The following is a 22,010-nucleotide window of genomic DNA, read 5'->3' on the forward strand; positions in this document are numbered from 1 at the left end:
AAGTATTCTAATTTCTGAACTAAGACCATATTTATGGTTAAAATGGCACAGGTCTTTCTAGTACCTTAGAGCAGTCAGAAAGGTGATGAGGCTGTCCCAGGTGGGCATCCAAGAATGAGAGGAACACCACCCACTGTTGGGCCCATTTTTAGGAGCAAGCATTATCTGTGAGCCACATGGTGCCTATGGGTGGAGGATGAAGATGGCGCCCACGGGCAGTAGGGGAGGCGTAACCCAAGATAGCTCCAAAATGGTTTTATTGGTCCTCTAGTATTTCCGCACTGGTGAACCCTGCGTGATCGCTATGCTCAACATGTTAGTACAAAATGCATGCCCACATGATCCTTTAATTGATTGGTTAGTTCTTGGAAAGCCCCTACTTGCTTGCTTATATAAATTGCAAGGTAACGACAATACACTGGGACTGCCCTGACAGAACCCCTGCTGCGTCTGAGTGTCTCTTTCATGGGGTTGGCGGGCAGCAGGCTCACTTTTCCCCGAGATCCCTCGGTCCCAACACCGGGGGTAATCCTGTCGGCTCCTTCTCCTTCTGGGTCTGCAGGAGGACCCCAGGCTCACCCCCGTAACCCACTCCATCTCACCAACACTGAGTGAATTTTTAAGGACAATAATAAGTTACATTTTTCAAATAAACAAAATGCAGACATGGACATGGAGGTAGAAAGGCACTCAAGATGGACAACAATATGACTCAAAGAACAGACCATTTTAGAACGTAAGCAGACTTAAAATAATCACAAAACCCTAGATGGCTACAGCCAAGTAGGTGTTTAATAGTGTTACACAGGGCACAACATAGATTCCATTATTTCTTTACAGTGTTTGCCTTTATGAAATTAAAATTTTCAATTTATCAATTAAATTTGAGCTGGAAGCTATTATTATTACTCTGGGGAAAGTGCCAGAGAAGCAGACAGGAAACGCACAGAGCAGAAACATGCTACACAGAGGCAAAGAAACCATTCCATTTACAAAGTTCCAAGTAGCATTTAAGAAAAAGTATATTAGAGTGTGTTAAGAGGGTATTACTGTGAGAATCCCCAAATGGAGCTTGAAATTCCTCTGGCAGCAGTCTATAACATTAGAGGGAAACTAATGTTATAACCATTGTTTTTAAGCATAGTAGGCCAAAGTTCACTGAGCAGTATCTGCATGTTTGCATGGATCAAGAATGAATAATGTATGTAAAGTTCGTGCTTAAAGTTCCCTTATTTAGAAATCTGACTTGCTTGATTTATGTCTCCCTAATCTACTTAGGTGGAGACCTTTCCTTGTGATTTAATATCAAATAGGCTTTAGCATAGACAGGTCTAATGGGACTTTGCCATTGGTGGAGGCTTAATAGGGCATCAGGAGATTGTAAGTAAATTTCTCTACCTCAGGAAAGATTGTGTGTGTGTGTGTCTGTATGTGTAAAAGAAGAGTAGGGGGTCTCTGCAATTTGCTAGAGCAATGTCCTAGAAATAACCTGCAGGAATTACCTGTAGATTTCTGATATCCCCTCTACTGTCCTCTTTCAGTCATGAGAAAGCCACAAAACTCAGGGCCCAGGACTACTCGGACAATTGAAGTTTTCCACTTTCAAGCAAACAGCTGAAAAGAGTATGGCAGAGTATAATTATTGTTTAGACACTGGAGTTGATAGCAAATAAAAGTAAATTTACATTGATGGACATTTAAGTTATTTCCAGTCTTTTCCTATTATAAATAATGCTTCAAAGATTTGTATTGTGCATATATCATTTTGCTCATATAATTCCTGGAGGTAGAATTACTGATTCAAAGAGTGTGTGCATTTGTAATTTTGATAAATGTTACCAAAATACCCTACATAGAAGTTGTAACAATTTATGTCCCTATCAGGAATACGGTTGACCCTTGAACAACGTGAGGGTTATGGGGCCAACCCCTGCTCAGTTGAAAATCTGTGTATAACTTTTGATTCCCCTAGATTGAGGCTGCACTGCATTGTGTGCCCCACCTCCGCCCACAGGGGGTGCCTAGTCCTTACTTAAGTATTAGTTAAGTATTTAACTACTAACTACTAATAGCCTACTGTTAGGTAGGCTACTTAACCATCTGGTTAGGTATGTCATACAAAAATTTTTCAATATAGTATATTTATTGAAAAATATCTTCTTGTAAGTGGACTCCTACAGTTTAAACCTATGTTATACAAAGGTTTGCCGTATATGAAAATGCCTCTTTCACACACTCTCACTAATGCAGAGTGTTAACAAGCTTTGTTAACTCTTCCAATTTGAGGGGTTAACCATGATATTTTAGTTTAATTTTAACTTGCATTTTTCACTATGAATGACATTGAGCATCTTTTCATACATGTTTTAGAGCCATTTATATTCCCTTTTATATAAACTGTTCACATTCTTTGCCCATTTACTTTCTGCTTATTGGTCTGTCTATAGTGCTTCAGTTTGGATTTTTAAAAAGAATCTTTACAGATTTTAAAACGTTGGCACTTGACTATAATATGAATTACAAATACTTTCCCAGTATTTGCATGGAGTTAATATTAAGAATTGTTTGGCCTTTAAATTTGTATGACAATTTGGGTGATATAAAATTCTTGGGTCACACTTTCTTTCCTTGAGGATTTTAGAAGCATTTCCCCACTGTCTTCTAGCACTAAATATTGTCATAGAGAAGTCTGATGCCAGCCTGTTTTGTTCTTACCCTTCATAAATGACACATTGTTTTTGCCTGATTGTCCGAAGGGTTCTTTTTTTATATTCAGAGTTCTTCAGTTGTATTAGGATATGTCTCAGTGTTAACCACTACATGTCAGTTTTTCCTGAGACCTGACACATCCTTTCAAAATGAACGTTTTCTTCAACCATATTTCAAAAATTTTTCTAATCAATTTTTTAGGGATTTCAGATAAGTATATGTTCGATCTCCTTTGCCTATCTTCCCTAGATATCATTTTACCTATCTCTAATTGTTTTAAATTCTATTTATTTTTATTCTTTTTGCTTACTTTTCTCATATCTAACTTCTATGTTCCTTTTGGCATTCTCATCAGTATCTAGTCTCCCTTGTTCTACTTCTTTAAAAAAAAAAAAAAAATATATATATATATATATATATATATATATATAATTTTATTACAAAACTTTTTAAAAAAAAACCCACAAAATGCAATATCCTAAAAAACCCAAAATGTACTATTGATACTGTAGAGCTAGGGCTAGGGTCTGGAGCTCACAGACCCCTCGAGCCCGTTCACAAACCCTTCACACGCAGGTCTATGAGCTAGGTAAACAGCAAAAAGGTCCTTCGAGCCTTGGCTGAAGTAGGAATAGTCTTTAGTCAGCACACACACATCTAGGAGCTAGGCAGTACAAAGAGAAACTCAGAAACTCAACTACCAGCAAAGTCCAAAGAAAAACTGAACCTGAGCAGCTGCCAGCAGAGTAAACATGCTCTGTTGTTAGACTGGAGCTCTCTGCCACCAGCCTGCTTCACAAACTGCAGAACACACAAAAACAATTAGAAAGATACATGGGTGCACATGCACACTAACTCCACCCACATGCAACTTGTTTACAAGAAATGTTGAGGGAGCCTGATTAAATTATTCTATTTTCCCCACAGATACTAATTCCTACGAGTTTGCTGTGCTACCATACACAAGTCAAGAAATTAAACCATTAAATATTTAGGAACATCCAACATCAGAAGCTTTAAAATCTAACTGTATGAAGTAGCCCCTCAAAAAGCTACAACCTGCATTTTTAAAAAAGTATTTTCTCTACAAAGAACCTTATCAGCTATACAAAAGTCTGTACAGTTTTTATACTAAAGCTAATATTGAGCTGCACTTGAATTCACTTTCTTAGCAAAACAATTGTCTGAGCAAGCAGCACATTCCACACCCATCATTACAGGATCGCCATTTATTCTTCACCTTCATCCTCTTCATCGTTTCCTCCTCCTCCTCCTCCTCCTCCTCCTCCTCATCTTTTGGTTCATTCTTCTTCTTTGAGCCTGTTGGCCTTCCAGGACCCTTTCCTGCTTCACTTTTGCACTTGGCATGGTGTGCAGCAATATCCTTTTCATATTTCTCCTTTAGTTTAGCTGCTTTCTGTTCATATGTTTGTTTATCTTTTGCTGACTGTTCAGACCACATTTCACCTAATTTTTTTGCAGTAACCCCTATGGATAGACCTAGCTGTTCACTTTTGATCTTTGAGCAATGTTCAGAGCAGAACAGGAAGAAGGCAGATGGTGGCCCCTTAGGAGCACAGGGATCTTTTTTCTTTCCTTTCTTATCACCTTTGGGAGGAACGTAAGTTTTCATCTCCCTATCATAGCTAGCTTTGTCACTTTTTGCCATATCTTCAAACTTCGACTTTTCCTTTGTGGACATGGTCTTCCATCTCTCTGAAAATTTCTTGGAGAATTTGGCAAAATTGACAGAAGAGTCTGGGTGTTTCTTCTTGTGCTCTTCCCAGCAGGTCTGCATAAAGAAGGCATACGAAGACATTTTGCTCCTCAGCTTGTTGGGCTCTCCTTTACCCATGGTGACAGACGGCGTCTTCCTGGTTTAAGCTTCTCCTCTGAGTCCCACAGAGCGGGTGGAGCTGATAGAGACACTTCCTCCCAAGGCTCTGGCATGAACTGGTTTATCACTAATGCAATCTTTACACTCTTGTTTTTCCCTTGAGCTACTTCTAATTTTGACTCCATTTCTGTTACTTTTAAGCCTCTTTGCTGCCTAGAGATCTGCCACTTCGTGTTTTGTTCCTTTCATTGTCTTTCCATCTCTTTGAGTCTTTTATCTCTGCTTTGTGCTCTTGTTTGTCTTTTTAAAAATTGTGGTGAAATATACATAACATAAAATTTATCATTTTAACTATTTTTAAATGTTCAGTTCTGGGGCATTAATCATATTTAGATTGTTGTGCAACCATCACAACTATCCATCTCCAGAACTTTTTTATCCTACACAACTAAAACTCTGTATCCATTAAACACTTTCATTCTCCCTTCCCCTGCCTCTGGTAACCACCATTCTACTTTCCATTTCTATGAATTTGACTACTCTAGGTACCTCATATAAATGGAATTATATCATATTTGTTTTTTCATGATAGACAAATAGGACATTATTGTGAATAAAACATTGTGCTTATTTCACTCAGTACAATATCTTCGAGTTTCATACATGTCATAGCACTTGTCAGAATGTCTTTCCTTTTTAAGACTGAATAATATTACATTGTATGTATTTATGTGCTCTTGTTTTATAGATGGATTGCTTCATTAACTGTTAAATCCATGGCAAAACATTTGGTCAAACTTTCATCTGCTGCGTGAAATACTTCTTTAATCAATGTTAACCTGCATTTGTTTTCCTGTTCCTTTTCTCCGTATCTTTCAATCTCTCTCTCTCTCTCTCTCTCTATATATATATATGTTATGTCTTTGGAAAGGATTATTTGATAGAAATCGTACCTATAATCAATATTGTGCTCTGATAACTCATTCAGTCAGTGATCATTCACCTACCTGAGAACTATATGTATATCCTGGATGTTTTATTTTTGACTTCTCATTTTGGGTAAGTAAGCTTTTCTTGACTAGCTGTTTGCAAATGGTTCATATGTTGGAGATACTAGAGCTGTGTCCAAGGCTAGCAGCACTCTCCTTAGAGCCCTCAGTTAAGTGTGGCAGTCCATTTTTCTCTTACCTCTTCCCAACTGACAAAGATAGGCAGCTATAAGACTCATAACACACAGACTCTTTTTCAATCCTCTGCCTCACCAACAGACTATTTCTCAAAGTATGGCTTCTCATGTGAGTCCTTATTCAGTCCTGCCACCTCTACTTCTCAGAATCAAACTAGTGCATGAATGTTTCCATCACTACCACATATAACCTGCCACTGTTAGGACACATGAGGATTACAGCTCTGCATTTTGGGTGTGTTCCTCATCTTGGGGTAGTGCCAGTTATCTCAGAGTGATTTGTATTCACAGGCATCCCCTTCTGCTTCCTCCCACATCCTGTTTGTTCTTTACTGCTTTTGGCAACCCTTTTGACTATTTGCAGCTTAAAGTTTTATATATACCCTAGCATGTGTTTCTGTTTCTCATTCTTCTTTTGAGTGGTTTTCTAGAGAAAAAAGGTGAAATGCCAATTTTTAATCCACTATTTTCAAACTGGAAATCTGTATCTAATTCTTCTTCAATAGTTTAGGATAAGTCATTTGCAAATAAATGTTTTATTGTTTTTATAAACCTCCAAGTTAGAGAACCTTTCAGGTAATATTATGGATATTTGAACCGAGAGACCCAGCTGACAATTGTAATCAAGAGCACGTTGAGAGAGCTGAGCGAGAAGCAGCACCTCCACAAGAGGAGGCCTGAACTGGTTTATACCTAGTTGTGTATGTTGCATGCAACATCTTCATGTCCTCTGATTCTTTGATCAGAGCCATCAACGTCTTTCCTATCACCCAATCTTTCCCACAAGTTTCAGACTTCAAGGAAAATAGCTGTTCTTGGCTGATATTGGTATAGTGATCTGAGAACTCTACTTCCTTTAGCTAAACATATTCGTTATGTAGTTCCGTAAATTAAGTTTTTATGTCTATGGGTATGTAGCAGGGCTTGCTCTACTGTAGAAAAGATAGCCAGAATTCAGTAAGGCCCTGAAATATACCTCTGATCTACGTACAATATGTGAAATTTCATTAGTAACAATTTACTCCTTTATGTTACTGTGGCCTCTTTTAAAATGCCTATATTTCTTTGAAAATAAGCAAGTTATCATTAACATCTTTCTGTAAATTACTTCAAAAAATGTTTCTGGAGGAAGGAACATTGAGAAAGGAAACAGAGGAAATGGAAATTAAGGAACACCCAAGATAAACATTGCCTACTTAACAATTTGATCTAGCTGGACTTGTGTAAATTGAGTGCAAGTCAAGTTGCTACTCACGTTTTAAAAATAGTAGTTAAAATTATATAGACAAACCAAACCTAAAGTTTGGCAGGTGAGCACTTCCTGGTGAAAAGGCAAAAACTCTTAAAAATGCCTATAAGTAAGTTCCTGCTTTCTTTCTTTCTTTGATGGAATTTTTAAATCTTTTATTTCACACTAAGTCCAGATGACTTTATTGTTCTTTCTAGAGCATACTTCTTCTCCATGGAAGCTTAGCTACTGTTCTGTTTATATCCCGTGACGCAATACCAGCTAGTTTGAGAGAAATTAAAAGGCGCTCCCTTGGGATTTTACAACATCAGCAGCACTTATTTTATATGAACAGTGATGTTAGGATTAGATTTGTGCTTTTCTGTACGAGATGGGCATGGATAGTTGTCGCTCAAAGTTAGAATTAGCCAGTCATTTAATTTTTAGAAATTAATTTTTAAAGATAGTCAGGAAAATGTGGACATTTTGTGAATTGTAAACTATCTCCTGACAAAAATTCTGTTTGGATTGTCAGCCCCGTAAAGGTACAATGTAATCATCCATACATTATGTACAAATTTAACATCATTTCCAAAGCCAAGCAGAACACATTGTTACTTCTCAAAAGTACTCTTAATCCCTTGGCTTAAACAGCTGAGGTGATACTGCCAAGGGAATCGTTTAAATTTCTTGTCGCATAAACAGACGCATGTAAGCACAAATACTTGGAATAAAAAGATATTTTGAAAGGCACTTTATTAATAGTTATGTCTTTGGAAAGGATTATTTGATAGAAATCGTACCTATAATCAATATTGTGCTCTGATAACTCATTCAGTCAGTGATCATTCACCTACCTGAGAACTTTTCCAAGATTCAATACTTTTTTCTTCCTTCCTACCTTTTAGTTATTTCACATTTTAGTACTAAGATCTAGAATAAGGAAAATGATAATAGCCAAAAAAGTACAATAGTCCAAATGACCATCAACTAATGGAATGGATAAATAAAGTGTGTGTATCCATACAACAGAATACTATTGAGCAATAAAAAGAAATGAAGTACTGATATATGCTACCACATGGATGAACCCTGAAGACGTTTTGCTAAGTGAAAGAAGCCAGTGACAAAAGAACACATATTGTATGCTTCCATCTATATAAAATGTCAGAATGGGCAAATCCATAGAGATAGAAAGTATATTAGTGGTTACCTAGGGCTGTGCAGAGGGGAACGAAATGGGAGTGATTGCTAAAGGACATGAGGTTTCTTTTCGTGATGTTGAAAATGTTCTAAAAGTGATTGTGGTGATGGCTGCACAACTCTGAATGCACCCAAAATCATTGAATTGTGTACTTTAAATGTGTGACTTATATGGCATGTGAATTATATCTAATTCACACATGCTTATTATTATAAAAATTTAAATGTCCAAAAATAGAATAAATAAAACAAAAATCACCTTGTCCTCATCATTTTGAGTTATCTTTTCCAAGAAGACTTGGTCTAGAATGGCTTCATAAATTGTGGAATTAAAGTTTTTATTTAAGGAATATTTGAAAAACAAAATTATAAAATTTATTAAGAAAACTCATTTTATTAAGAAGCAAGTAAATATGAGTTGCCTATGGTAAACAATAGATTGTTGCAACTTTGTAATACAATTGAGTAAGTCAAGCGAATCAAACAATGGCGATCTCAAAGGAGGAGCTTTTTATGAGGACATAGCCCTGATACATTTGCAGCTGGTAGTCTTGCACTTAACATAAATAATAGCAATGCTTTGCTTTTCTTCCCAAAACTTTTGCACACTACTCCCTGACCCACAAATATTTTCTCCACAAACTTAGAAAAATCAGCAATGAGGGCCAGCCCCATGGCTCACTCGGGAGAGTGCGTTGCTGATAGCGCTAAGGCTGCGGATTTGGATCCTATATAGGGATGGCTGGTGCGCCCACTGGCTGAGCGTGGTGCAGACCACACCGTGCTGAGGGTGGCGATCCCCTTACCGGTCAGAAAAAAAAAAAATTGAAAAATTAAAAAATTAAAATAAAAAAGAAAAATGAATTTCTACAGAGAAAACATTTTATCTTAATTATGAACCGAACCACAGCCCACATTTGATCTGGGGACCACATGTGTGGAAGATCAACAGTTATTAACTGAGAGTATACTAAGTTACATATAGTTATAGTTAATCTACAATGTTACCCACATGGGAGAAGAGGAAGGGCAGAGAAGAAAAATGAAATGGATGCACGCTATGCACCATGTTCTAAGGCCTATCACATGATCAAATACAACAGTCCTGCAAGGTACATAACGCTTTCCCTGTTTCTGGTACTCACAGAGTAGCAAACTAAAGCTCAGAAAGGTTAATAACATTGTTGCAGATCATGCAGCCAATAAATTGAGAAGTCTTTTGAGATTATCTTTACCCTCAATAGTATCAAATACAAGGAAAACAGAAGTTTTCTTTTTTTTTTTTTTCCTTTTTGTCTTTTTTCGTGACCGGCAACGGATCGCAACCCTCGGTGTTGCGCCCGCACCTCGCTCAGCCAGTGAGCGGCCGGTCTGTATATGGGATCCGAACCCTCGGCGGGAGCGCCGCTGCGCTCCCAAGCGGCGCACTGTAGCAGTGTGCCACCGGGCCGGCCCAAAACAGAAATTTTCTGAGCCTCAGCCCTTGTAACTGGTAATCACTTTTCACTTTGTTAGGATCTCCCAAGCATCCTTGAGCTCCCATACTTCAACCTACCTAAAAATGCTCTGGTTTCCCAACAGATGTAACAAAACCTGGGTTGTTGTACTTCCCTACACTCCCTTAAATTGTGTTGGCAATAGCCTAAGGGCCAGCCTGTCTATCTCGGATACAGAATCTGCTTTCTTTTTTTTTTTTTTTTGTCCTTTTTTGAGACCGGCCACACCATGCTCAGCCAGTGAGCGCACCGGCCATCCCTATATAGGAGCGCCACGGGCTCGGCCCACAGAATCTGCTCTCTTTCTCAAAGCACAGTGTTTGTGAAGTTCACTGGAATTTCTGAAATGAGCAGTAATTTCTGAATTTGGCTCTACTGCCAGCGTAAGGTTTTTGATCAAGTATGATGAGGTGTACATGGATTCTTATAATTCCAGACAAGTCTACACGTGTCACAAAGTCAGGGAAAAAACTTAATAATGGACTAGATGAAGAATTCACTGAATAAAGGATGAACCCTAGATTTTTGTTTTGAGCTACTGAGTAAATGACTGTGCAATTTTCTGAGACTGGGAAGACTGAGAAGCAGTTTAGTGGAGAGGTTGCAAGGAAATGTACTGTTTTGAACTTTAAATTTTCCCCTCATACCCTATATCCAATCCCTCTTCAATCCTGTAATTTCTACCACCAAATTATGCCACGATTCCAACATTTCTCACTAATCCATCATCTCCCCTGTATCAGTCCAGCTTCCCCCAGGAATACAGAAACTACTTAAAACAGAGCAAATTTAATGCAGGAAATTGGTTATATGGTGATGCTAGAAGCAAGAAGCCAAATGAGATGGAGAGGCAACCCAGAGATTAACAATAATGCCATGTCTAAACCTGGGGATGATGGAAGGGGGACAAAAGGAGGAGGAAGATGGGCCATGATCACCAGAGGAAACTGGTTCCATGGTGATACCACATGGCAGTAACAAGAGCCATTTGGTCCCTGCCAGAGATGCTGCCTGAGACATGGGGTGTGGGAGGAGAAATAACATGGTCTCTCCTTATTCCTGCCCACCCATTTCTAAACAGTGCCTAAACCCAACCAGAAGGCAGGTGATAGGGATCCTAGAAAATGTGAAATGCAGGGACCAGCCAGCTACACAGAGCAAGGGAAGGTAGAAGAATGGGGCTAAGAGCAAATAGGTCCAGCTGGCACATACCCTAATTCAAGCCACCGTTATCTTTTGACTGGGCTATTACAATAGTCTCTTAAATCAGCCCCCTGCTCCCACTTTAACCTCTCCTGTGATTAGGGTAGGATAAGGCTTCTGTAACAGAAACCCCCAAATAAAACGGCTTTGTTGCTTTGAAAAGACCTTTCTTTCTCTTTCACGTGCTGATGGGGAGCTCTGCTCTTGCGGTGATTCAGAGACCAAGGTTGCTTCTGACACATTGCTTCTCATCTCTTTGAGGTTTGTCATTTTGTGTCTGGCTTACTTCACTCAACATATGGTTTCCAGCTCCATCCATGTTGCTGCAAATGATAGGGTATCATTTCTTTTTATAGCTGAATAGTATTCCGTTGTGTATATGTACTGCATTTTTTTTTTTAATCCATTCATCTGTTGGTGGACATTTAGGTCGATTCCATCTCTTGGCTACTGTGAATAGTGCTGGGATGTACTTGGGAGTGCAGGTGTCTTTTTGATATATTGACTTTATTTCCTTTGGGTATATACCCAGTAGTGGGATAGCTGGGTCATAGGGTAGATCTATTTTTAGTTCTCTGAGGAACCTCCATATTGTTTTCCAAAGTGGCTGAACCAATTTTCACTCCTACCAGCAATGTAGGAGAGATTCTTTTTCTCCACATCCTTGCCATATTTATTTTTGTCTTGTTGATAACAGCCATTCTAACTGGAGTAAGATGGTATCTCACTGTGGTTTTAATTTGCATTTCCCTGATGATTAGTGATGTTGAGCATTTTTTCATGTACCTGTTGGCCATTTTTATGTCTTCTTTTGAGAAATGTCTGTTCAGGAACTTTGCCCATTTTTTAATTGGGTTTTTTTCTTGTTGTTTTTTGGTTTTTTTTCGATGTTGGGGCATTTAAACTCCTTATATAATCTGGTATTCCAGATATTAGTCCCTTGTCTGATTTGTGGTTGTCGAACACTTTCTCCCATTTTATAGGTTGTCTCTTCCCTTTGTTGACAGGGTCTCCTACATCAAACTAAAAAGCTAGATGTAGTCCCATTTATGTATTTTTACTTTAGTTGCCTGTGCCTTTGTAGTCTTGCTGAAAAAAGTCCTACTCATTCCCATTCTGTGTAGCAATTCCCCTAAGTTTGCTTCTAGTAGTTTCACAGTTTTGGGTCTTAAATTTATGTCTTTGATCCATTTTGAGTTGATTTTTGTGTATGGTGAGAAATAGGGGTCTAGTTTCAATCTTCTGCATGTGGATATCCAATTTTACTAGCATCATTTGCTGGGAAAGAGGCTGTTCTTTCCCTTTTGTATATTTTTGGCACCTTTGTCAAAAATCAGTTGGCTGTAAGTGTGTGGGTTTATTTTGGGGCTCTCTATTCTATTCATTTGGTCAACTTGTCTTTTTTTATGCCAGTACCATGCTGTTTTGGTTACTGTAGTTTGACAGTATATTTCAAAGTCAGGAAGTGTGATGCTTCCAACTTTGTTCTCTTTGTTCAAGATTGCTTTAGTAATATGGGGTCCTTTGCAGTTCCATACAAAGTTTAAGATCTTTTTTCTGTTTTGTGGAAAATGTCATCGGCATTTTTATAGGGATTGTGTCAAATGTGCAGAATATTTTGGGTAATATGGACACTTTGATGATGTTAACTCTTCCAATCCACAAACATGGGATATCTTTCCATTTATTTGTGTCCTCTTCAATTATTTGTGTCCTCTTCAATTTTTTTCACCAGTGTTTTATAGTTTTCATTGCAGAGGACTTTTACCTACTTGGTTCAATTTAGTCCTATGTATTTCATTTTTTTCGTAGTAACTGTGAATGGGATTACTTTTTTTATTTCTTCTTTGGCTGTTTCACTGTTGGCCTATAGGAAGGCTATTGGTTTTTGTGTGTAGATTTTATATCCTGCCATTTTCCTGAATTCATTTATAAGTTCTAGTAATTTTTTCGCAGAGTCTTCAGGGCTTTCTATGTAAGGATCATGTCACCTGCAAATTAGGATAGTTTGACTTCCTCCTTTCCAATTTGGATGCCCTTTCTTGCTTTCTCTTGCCTATTGCACAGGCTAGAACATCTAGTACTATGTTGAATGAGAGTGGGGAAAGTAGGCGTGCATCCTTGTCTTGTTCCACATCTTTGAGGAAAAGGCTCCAATTTTTTTTTCATATATGGCCTTTACTGTATTGAGGTACCTGCCTTCTATACCTAATTTATCAAGTGTTTTTATCATGAGGAGGTGTTGGATTTTATCAAATACTTTTTCTGTGTCTATTGAAATGATCATATAGTTTTTTCCCTGCATTCTGTTGCTATGATGTATCACATTTATAGATCTGCATATGTTGAATCACCCTTGCATCACTGGGGTGAATCCCACTTGATCATGGTGAATGATCTTTTCAATGTGCTGCTGAATTCTGTTGCTAGAATTGAGCTGAGTATCTTTGTATCTGTGTTCATTAGGGCTATTGGTCAGTAATTTTCTTTTTTGTTGTGTCTTTTTCTGGTTTTGGAATAAAGTAATGCTGGCCTCAGAGAATGCGTTTGGAAGAGTTCATTCCTCTTTAATATTTTTGAAGAATTTGAGAAGAAGTTGGTGTTAGTTCTTCTTTAAATGCTTGGTAGAATTCAGCAGTGAACCCATCTGGTCCTGCAGTTTTCTTTACTGGAAAACTTTTTATTATTGCTTCAATCTCATTACTTGTAATTGGTCTGTTAGGTTTTCTAGTATTTCATGATTCAACTTTTGTAAGTTGTGTGTGTCAGGAATTTTATTTTTCTAGGCTTTTTTTTTTTTCCTTTTTGTCTTTTTTCGTGTCCAGCAACGGATCGCAACCCTCAGTGTCGTGCCCGTACCGGACCGGGACCGGCAACGGGATTGCAACCCTCGGTGTTGCTCCCACACCTCGCTCAGCCAGTGAGCGGGAACCGGTCTGTATGTGGGATCCGAACCCTCGGCGGGAGCGCCACCGCGCTCCCGAGCGGCGCACTGTAGCAGTGCGCCACCGGGCCGGCCCTATTTTTTCTAGGTTTTCCAGTTTGTTTGTGTATAGTTGTCTCTTATGATCATTTGTATTTCTGTGGTATCAGTCATAATGTTCCCTTTTTCATTTCTGATTTTATTTATTTTAGTCTTTTCTCTTTTTCTCTTTGTTAGTATGGCTAAAGGTTTACCAATTTGTTTATCTTTTCAAAAAAACAGCTCTTTGTTTTGTCAATCTTTTGTATTGTTTTTTAAACCTCTAATTCATTTATTTCTGCTTTGGTCATTTTATTTTTCTTCTTCTACTGATTGATCCCTTTATCATTATATAATAACCTTCCTTATCTTTTTGTTTTGTTTTGTTTTACTTTCCTTGGCTTGAAGTCTATTTTAGCTGATATAAGTATAGCCATTCTTGCTCTTTTTTGGGTTCCATTTGCATAAAAGATCTTTTCCCATCACTTTCAACTGGTGTGTTTCTTAATCAGTTAAGTGAGTTTCTTGTAGGCACCATATTGTTGATTCTTATTTTATAATCCATTCAGCCACTGTGTCTTTTAATTGGAGCATTTAATCCATTTACATTTAGGGTTATTATTGATATATAGGCACTTGTTACTATCATTTTTCTATTTTTTTCTGGTTGTTTTGTGGATCCTTTTTTCCTTTTTGCTGGTCTTATTGTTTTCCTTTGTGGCTGAGTGGTTTTCTCTAGCTTTACATTTTGCTTTCTCACTATCTATTTTTAGTATGACTTTTCTAAGTTTTTGTATATGGTTGCCATAAGGCTTACAAAAAAAAATAGCAGAATTATAACAAACTATTTCAGGCTAATAACTTTGTTATCTAAGAAAAAAGAAATAACCAAAGTCAACTCTATGCTTTGGCATCATTCCCCCCCTCCCGCCAACTTTTTGACAATTTGTTGTTTCAAGATACATCTTTTAATATTTCCTTTCTCTTATACAGTTATTGTATATTTTAGTGTCTTGTTAGGTTTGTCCTTTAGTCTTCATACTAAGCATGGAAGTGGTTTTTTCACCACTCTTACAACATTGGAGTATTATGAGATTGTCTGTGTATTTACAAATATTTTCTTGTTACACTCTAGGGTCATCTTCTTTCAGCCTGAAGAACTCCCTTCAGTATTTCTTGTAAGGGAAGTCTAGTGTTGCTTAATTTCCTTAGGGTTTGTTTGTCTGGGAAAGACTTTATTTCTCCTTCATACTTGAAGGTTAGTTTTGCTGGATACAGAATTTTTGGTTGACAGTCTTTTTCCATCAGCACTTTGAATATGTCATCCCATTCTCTCCTTGCTTATAGGGTTTCTACTGAGAAATCCACTGAGAGCCATGTTGGGGCTCTGTGGAATGTTATGTGTTTCTTTTCTCTTGCTGCTTTTAGTATTCTTTCTCTGTCTTTGGTTTTTGACAATTTGATTATGATGTGCCCTGGGGTGTTCCTCTTTGGATTGGATTCAGTTGGTGACCTCCGGGCTTCCTGTACCTGGATGCTGTCATCTTTCTCCATACTTGGGAAATTTTCAGCTATCATTTCCTTGAATATGCTTTCTACATGTCTTCTGTTTTCCTTTCCTTTGGGTATACAAATATGTGGAGGCTATTTTACTTGAGGGAGTTTCATATTGCTGTATTACTGTTTCATTTCTTCTTTCCTTTTGCTCCTCTGATTGGTTAATTGCATGTGTTTTATCTTTGAGCTCACTGATTCTTTCCTCTGATTAAGACTGCTGGTGGTGGGCTGGCCCGTGGCTCACTCGGGAGAGTGTGGTGCTGATAACACCAAGGCCCTGGGTTCGGATCCCATATAGGGATGGCCGATTGGCTCGCTGCCTGAGCATGGTGCTGACAACACCAAGCCAAGGGTTAAGATCCCCTTACCGGTCATCTTTAAAAAAAAAAAAAAAAAAAAAAAAAGACTGCTGGTGGAGCTTCCTATTTAGTTTTTTGATTCAGATAATGTATTCTTTATTTCTAGAATTTCAATTTGGCTTTTTAAAATTGATTCTATTCCTTTGTCAAGTTACTCATTCTGCTCCTAAATTATTTTCAATATACCACTTAATCTTCTCTCTGTATTTCCCTGTGACTCCCTGGACTTCCTTGAGAGGGTTATTCTGAATTCTCTTTCAGATATTTCATAGATCTGCTCTTTCTCTGCATCTTGTGCTGGTGCTTTGTTTGTTTCACTTGGTGGTGACATATTTCTCTGTTCTTTTTCAATCTTTGTGTCTTTACACTGATGTGTAGGCATTTGAGGAGAGTGCTATTTGTTGCTGAATCTCAGGGGAAAGCTATATTGGGATGGTTAATCACTTCCAGGTCTGGGCCATGTGGAAATTCTGGCCCAGGATGGGGTCCTTCCTGCAGATTGAGCCCCCTACATTTCTATTGCCCTGACCAATTTCCATTGAGACCAGCTGCCTGTACTGCACCCTATGTTGCCATGGTGGGCCAGACTTTTCCCTGCACTCCAACTGCTTCCAGTGGGACAGACCATGTGTATATGTCCCTCATGATACCTCATTGGCCTCTGGGCAGCTCTTTCTCTCCAGTCAGTTGCAGTAGCTTGCTCCTATGTGAGCAGGGCCTGGGGGAATCCTGCCAATTGTCTTTAGGGCCTGTGGCTGGTATGGTGTGTTCCAAAGCCCTCCTCTTCCCTGCAGACTCCAAGAAGGTTTATGCAAGGTTGCCATGGCTTTTTCCAGCTTCTATAACAATTAGTCCCCAATTCCATACCAGGCTAGCTCAGAACAATAGGTGCCATCTCTATACCCTCTCACCATTGCCTCTTGTACCTTCATGAACTCCATGGGTCTCTCCTCCTCTTTCTCCAGCTCCAGTGGCTCCAGGTTGGCAGTCTTTGCTTTTTAGTAGTTGTAAATTGATTATTTGTGGGAGATTGAGATGCTGGGAATCATCTACTCTGCCATCTTGATGACATCCTCTTCCCCAGCAATCTATTTTAACAAGACCTCCAGTTGATGTTGGTGCATGCTCAAGTTAGAAAACCACTGCTTTAATATACTAAGCTTCTTCCCCACTCAAGGCCTTTTTGCTTCTGCATTCTGTACATGATCTTCTCTTCTTCCAGATTTTCATGTTAGCCAGGTCTCTGTGCAAACATCACTTCCTCAAAGAAGTCTTCTCTCCTGCCAACCTCACTCTATTCCCCTCACTAGAATGTAAACTGACAGCGGGAAATTTGTCCTGTTTGCTTTTGCACCTTTAGTACCCAAACAGTGCCTAGCACATGCTAGACAAAAGGAAATATATGTCAAATGAATTAATAACTTATATAATTATATATATTGGTAAAGTTAGTTTTATGTTCTAACCAGTGCTCTGAGAAATGACTGGAAAAGAAATACAGAAAAAGAGAAAAGACAATTATATCCAGACCTTTAGAGACCATCTATTCTCTCACCTTGTTAGCCTGAAATTCAGTGTGTACATGTAGTAGTTCAGGTGTAAGTTATCTAAAACTATTTTGAGGGTAAAGATACACATTTCTACTTAGTTATTTCTGGTCCTTTTTTTGTGTGGTAATATCCTTATTGAGATATAATTCACATATCACACATATCATCCATTTAAAGTGACAATTCAGTAGTTTTTAGTATATTCATGGAGTTATATATTCATCAACACAATCAATTTTAGAATATTTTTATCAGCCCCAAAAGAAACCCCATATCCTTTAGCACTCATCCCTCCCTCATTTCTCTCCACCCTCCCAGCCCCTAGCAACTGCTAATTTACTTTCTGTCTCTACGGGCTTGCCTATTCTAGACATTTCATGTAAATGGAATCATAAAATATGTGCTCTTCTGTGACTGGCTTCTTTCACTTAGTGTAATGTTTTCAAGATTCATTCATGTGTAGCATGTATCAATACAGTCAGCCCTCTGTATCTGTGGATTCCACATTTGCTGATCCATCTAACTGTGGATCAAAAATATTTGAGCAAAAAAATAATAAAAAAACACAATAGAACAATAAAAAAATCATACTTTTAAATAATACAGTATAACAACTATTTACATAACACATTGTATTAGGTATTATAAGGAATCTAGAGATGATTTAAAGTATACAGGAGGATATGCATAGGTTATATGCAAATACTACACCATTTTATATAAGGGACTTGAGCATCCTCAGATTTGGTATCCTGGTGGGTGGGGAGAGGGTCCTAAAACCAATCCCTCACTGACACTGAGGAACGTGACTATACTTCCTTTCTTTTTATTGCCAAATAATATTTCATTGTATGGATATACCACATTTTATTTGTCCATTCATAAGTTGATGGGGATTTGGGGATTTGGGGATTTGGGGATTTGGGTCTTTCTAAATCTGGCTGTAATGAATAATGCTGCTACGAATATTCATGTTTAAGTGTTTGTGTACATATATATTTTCATTACTCTTAGGTATATACCCAGTTGAGGAATCAATGAGTCATATGGTACTTTATGTTTAAACTAGGAGAAATGACCAGTGACCAGATTGTTTTCCAAAGAAGCTTCACCATTTTGCATTCCCGCCAGCAATGGGAATTGCTGGTTGATGGTTCCAATGCAGCCAAAGTCTTATCAGCACTTGTTATTACCTGTATTTTTGATTATAGCTGTCCTATTAGTAATGAAGTGGTATCATATTATGGCTTTGATTTGCATTTCCCTGATGACTATTGACAGCAAGCACCCTCTCATGTGCTTATTGGCTGTTTGTATGTCTTCTTTGGAGAAGTGTCTATTCAGATCTTTTACCCATTTTTATTTTTTATTATTATTTTTTGTGTGTGTGACCGGTAAGGAAATCGTAATCCTTGGCTTGGTGTTGCCCGCACCACGCTCAGCCAGTGAGTGCACCGGCCATCCCTATATAGGATCTGAACCCGCAGCCTCAGCGCTCCCAGCGCCGCACTCTCCCGAGTGAGCCACAGGGTCAGCCCATTTTACCCATTTTTAAGTTGGGTTATTTCTCTCTACATTGAGTTGTAATAGTTTTTATATATTTTGTATAGAAGTCTCTTATCAGAAATATGATTTGCAAAATTTCCCCTCATTCTTTGGGTTGTCTTTTCACTTTCTTGATGGTGTCCTTTGAAAGCACAGTTTTTCATATTAATGAAGTTCACTTTATTTTTTTCTTTTGTTGCTTGTGCTTTTGGTGTTAAATCTAAGAAACCATTGCCAAATCTAAGGTCATACAGATTTATGCCTGTGTTTTCTTCCAAGAATTTTATATTTTTACTTTGATTCATTTGAGTTAGTCTTTGAACCATTTAGGTCTTTGATCTATTTCGAGTTAAATTTTGCATATGGTATCAAGTAGGAATCCAGCTTCATTCTTTTGCATATAGTTATCCAGTTGTCCCAATACCGTTTTTTGAAAAGACTATTCTTTACTCATTGAATTGTCTTGGCACACTTGTTGAAAAGCAATTGATTGTAAATATAAGGGTTTATTTTTGGAGTCTCAATTCTATTCCATTGATCAGTAAGTCTATTTTTCTTTCAGTGCTTCTGATACTTTTAATCAATGTCCATTTGGTCCTGTCTTAGGGTCCATTCCATTGCACAAACATATGTTTTGTTCCAAAGAAATTTTATCTGCATGTTTGTCATTCTACAACTAACAAAATGTAGTCAGTTTTGCCATCTTAGGGGAGAGAAGGACTGCAAATTATAAATGGCAATGTCCACTACTTCAGATGAGTGGAAATTCTTCTGAATACCAAAAGAAGGAATTAGATGGTTTAAATCAGAAGAACAGTAATATTAAAATTATGATTGCCTCATCTGGATCCCAGATGTGGTTGCTATCTCCTTCTAAGAAAACAGAGAGAGAGAGAGAGAGAGAGGAAGTCACAGGCACAATGTAACTAAAATATTTAGAGACTCTTACATTACTTGGCAATGTTAGTGAAAGGTTTTAATATCATGATGAAAATTTAGCTGATTAGCTCTCCTGCCTTTCTTACAAAATAAATGATTCTTCTTAGAAAATCATGGTACAACATTTTGCCAATACCTCTCCACCTACTCCCACCCCATTATTCTCACGTCTGAGGTCCTAGAGTTGCTCCCATATGAACAATTTATGTTGATGAAACAATTGCTTTCTCATTTGTCCAGAAAGAAAATGATTAATTCTATTCATGTGAAAATAGGTATACCTGGGCCGGCCTGTGGCTCACTCGGTAGAGTGCGGTGCTGATAACACCAAGGCCACGGGTTCGGATCCTATATAGGGATGGCCGGTTTGCTCACTGGCTGAGCGTGGTGCTGACAACACCAAGCCAAGGGTTGAGATCCCCTTACCGGTCATCTTTAAAAAAAAAAAAAAAAAGAAAAAAGAAAGAAAATAGGTATACCTAAAAAGTGTGATCAGATGTAGCCTTGGACACCATCCTAAAGTAATTTTATCACAAGAAAATCAAACACATAATATATACTCTGGTCAATCAGAGAGAACTTCAACTGATAGTCTAGAATCTACAGGGAGTTTACCTCATTTCAGGGGACACCATTTTTTAAGAGTTTCAATTTAGTAGTACACAGGAGACATTTTTTTCCAAGTACGTTTTCAGTTTTCAAAACCATGTGTTATTTACAGAAAATAAAATTCATGTGTTTTTGATTCATTTACACTTACCTCATTAAAAAAATTCCTGTTAAACCACTTGGTATTCGAGGACTTTTCAGTTTTCTAAATAAGTTTCCAAAAGCCTTCTTAAAGATATGAAATGGTGTTAAGTAAATATGCACATGAGTTTCCAAACCATGTTCATAATTTTTCTTTAGAAGTTTGTGCCTTTAATTAGTAAAATGTGCTTTTCTCCTAGCCAGAAAGAGATTAATGCATGCAAATTTATCATTTGTCAGTGCAAGAAAACCTAAATTTACAAATAAGAAGTTTTAAATATTGTCAATCAAAAAATTATTTGATTCACATATATGCTGTAAAATAAATGTCAGATAAACATCGCCAATTTAGTGGGAAGAAAGCGAATTAACAGTTATTGAGCACTTCCTTGGTGTTATGTATTGGGCTTAGCACTTTATATGCATAGAATTTAACTTTTAGGAGATGGGAATTTTCATCACGTTTTCACAGATGAGAAAACTGAGGGTCAGACAAGCTAAATAATCTTTCCAAAGCCAGATAGCTGGTAAGACAGAGCGAGGATTCAAAGTCTGTATGATTCTTAAGTCCATGTTATTTCTGCTACCCACAAATCCCACTGGATTTGAAATGAAGAGATCTGGTTTAAAATGACCATTTTTACCAAATTCTAGCAATGCAAATGTGAATAAGCCTTTAGCTTTCTTGACTGTAGGATGGGATAGTAACACTCACCTTATAAATCTGCTGTTATGGGCTGGCTGGTTAGCTCAGTTGGTTAGAGCACGGTGCTGAAAATATTGCTGTAGAGAAAATGAAATAATGTGTATGTGAAAGCAACTAGACTGAATTGAACTGGTTTTCTTACTTCCAGCCTTGGCCCTCTTCGATAAGTTTGAGTACAGCATAGGTTAAGACTTTGAAATTGCAGATTTCATGTCTGTTCCTCTTTGCAAAATTTTCAATAATTAGATTATAATTAAAAGTTCATACTGATTTTATTCTAAATTTACATATCTAAGTTCATCTCCTTTTATTCCCACAATAAAACTTTAAATTCTGTCAGATTAATTTACTCCCACACTCACAAACCAACATGCACATTATATTGTTTAAAAAATTGTGGTATGCACACCTACAGCCATCTGATCTTTGACAAAGGCACCAAGCCTATACACTGGGGAAGAGACTGCTTGTTCAGCAAATGGTGCTGGGATAACTGGATATCAATATGCAGGAGAATGAAACTATACCCATACCTCTCACCATATACTAAAATCAACTCAAAATGGATTAAAGAATTAAATATACACCCTGAAACAATAAAACTTCTTAAAGAAACTAAAGAGGTATTTCTCAAAGGAAGATATACGAATGGCCAACAGACACATGAAAAATGCTCAACATCACTCGGAAGTAGGACTGAACACAGACTTCATAAATACGACCCCAAAAGCATGGGCAACCATAGGAAAAATAAACAAATGGGATTATATCAAACTAAAA

General features: G+C 37.7%; 1 pseudogene; it reads right to left on the reverse strand.

Annotated features, from left to right (window-relative positions):
- Positions 1–3,938: 3,938 nt before the first annotated feature.
- Positions 3,939–4,564, reverse strand: LOC103597868 (annotated as a pseudogene).
- Positions 4,565–22,010: the final 17,446 nt, after the last annotated feature.

This window comes from Galeopterus variegatus, unplaced genomic scaffold (assembly GCF_000696425.1).
Source record: "Galeopterus variegatus unplaced genomic scaffold, G_variegatus-3.0.2 Scaffold2448, whole genome shotgun sequence".
NCBI classification, from domain to species: domain Eukaryota; kingdom Metazoa; phylum Chordata; class Mammalia; order Dermoptera; family Cynocephalidae; genus Galeopterus; species Galeopterus variegatus.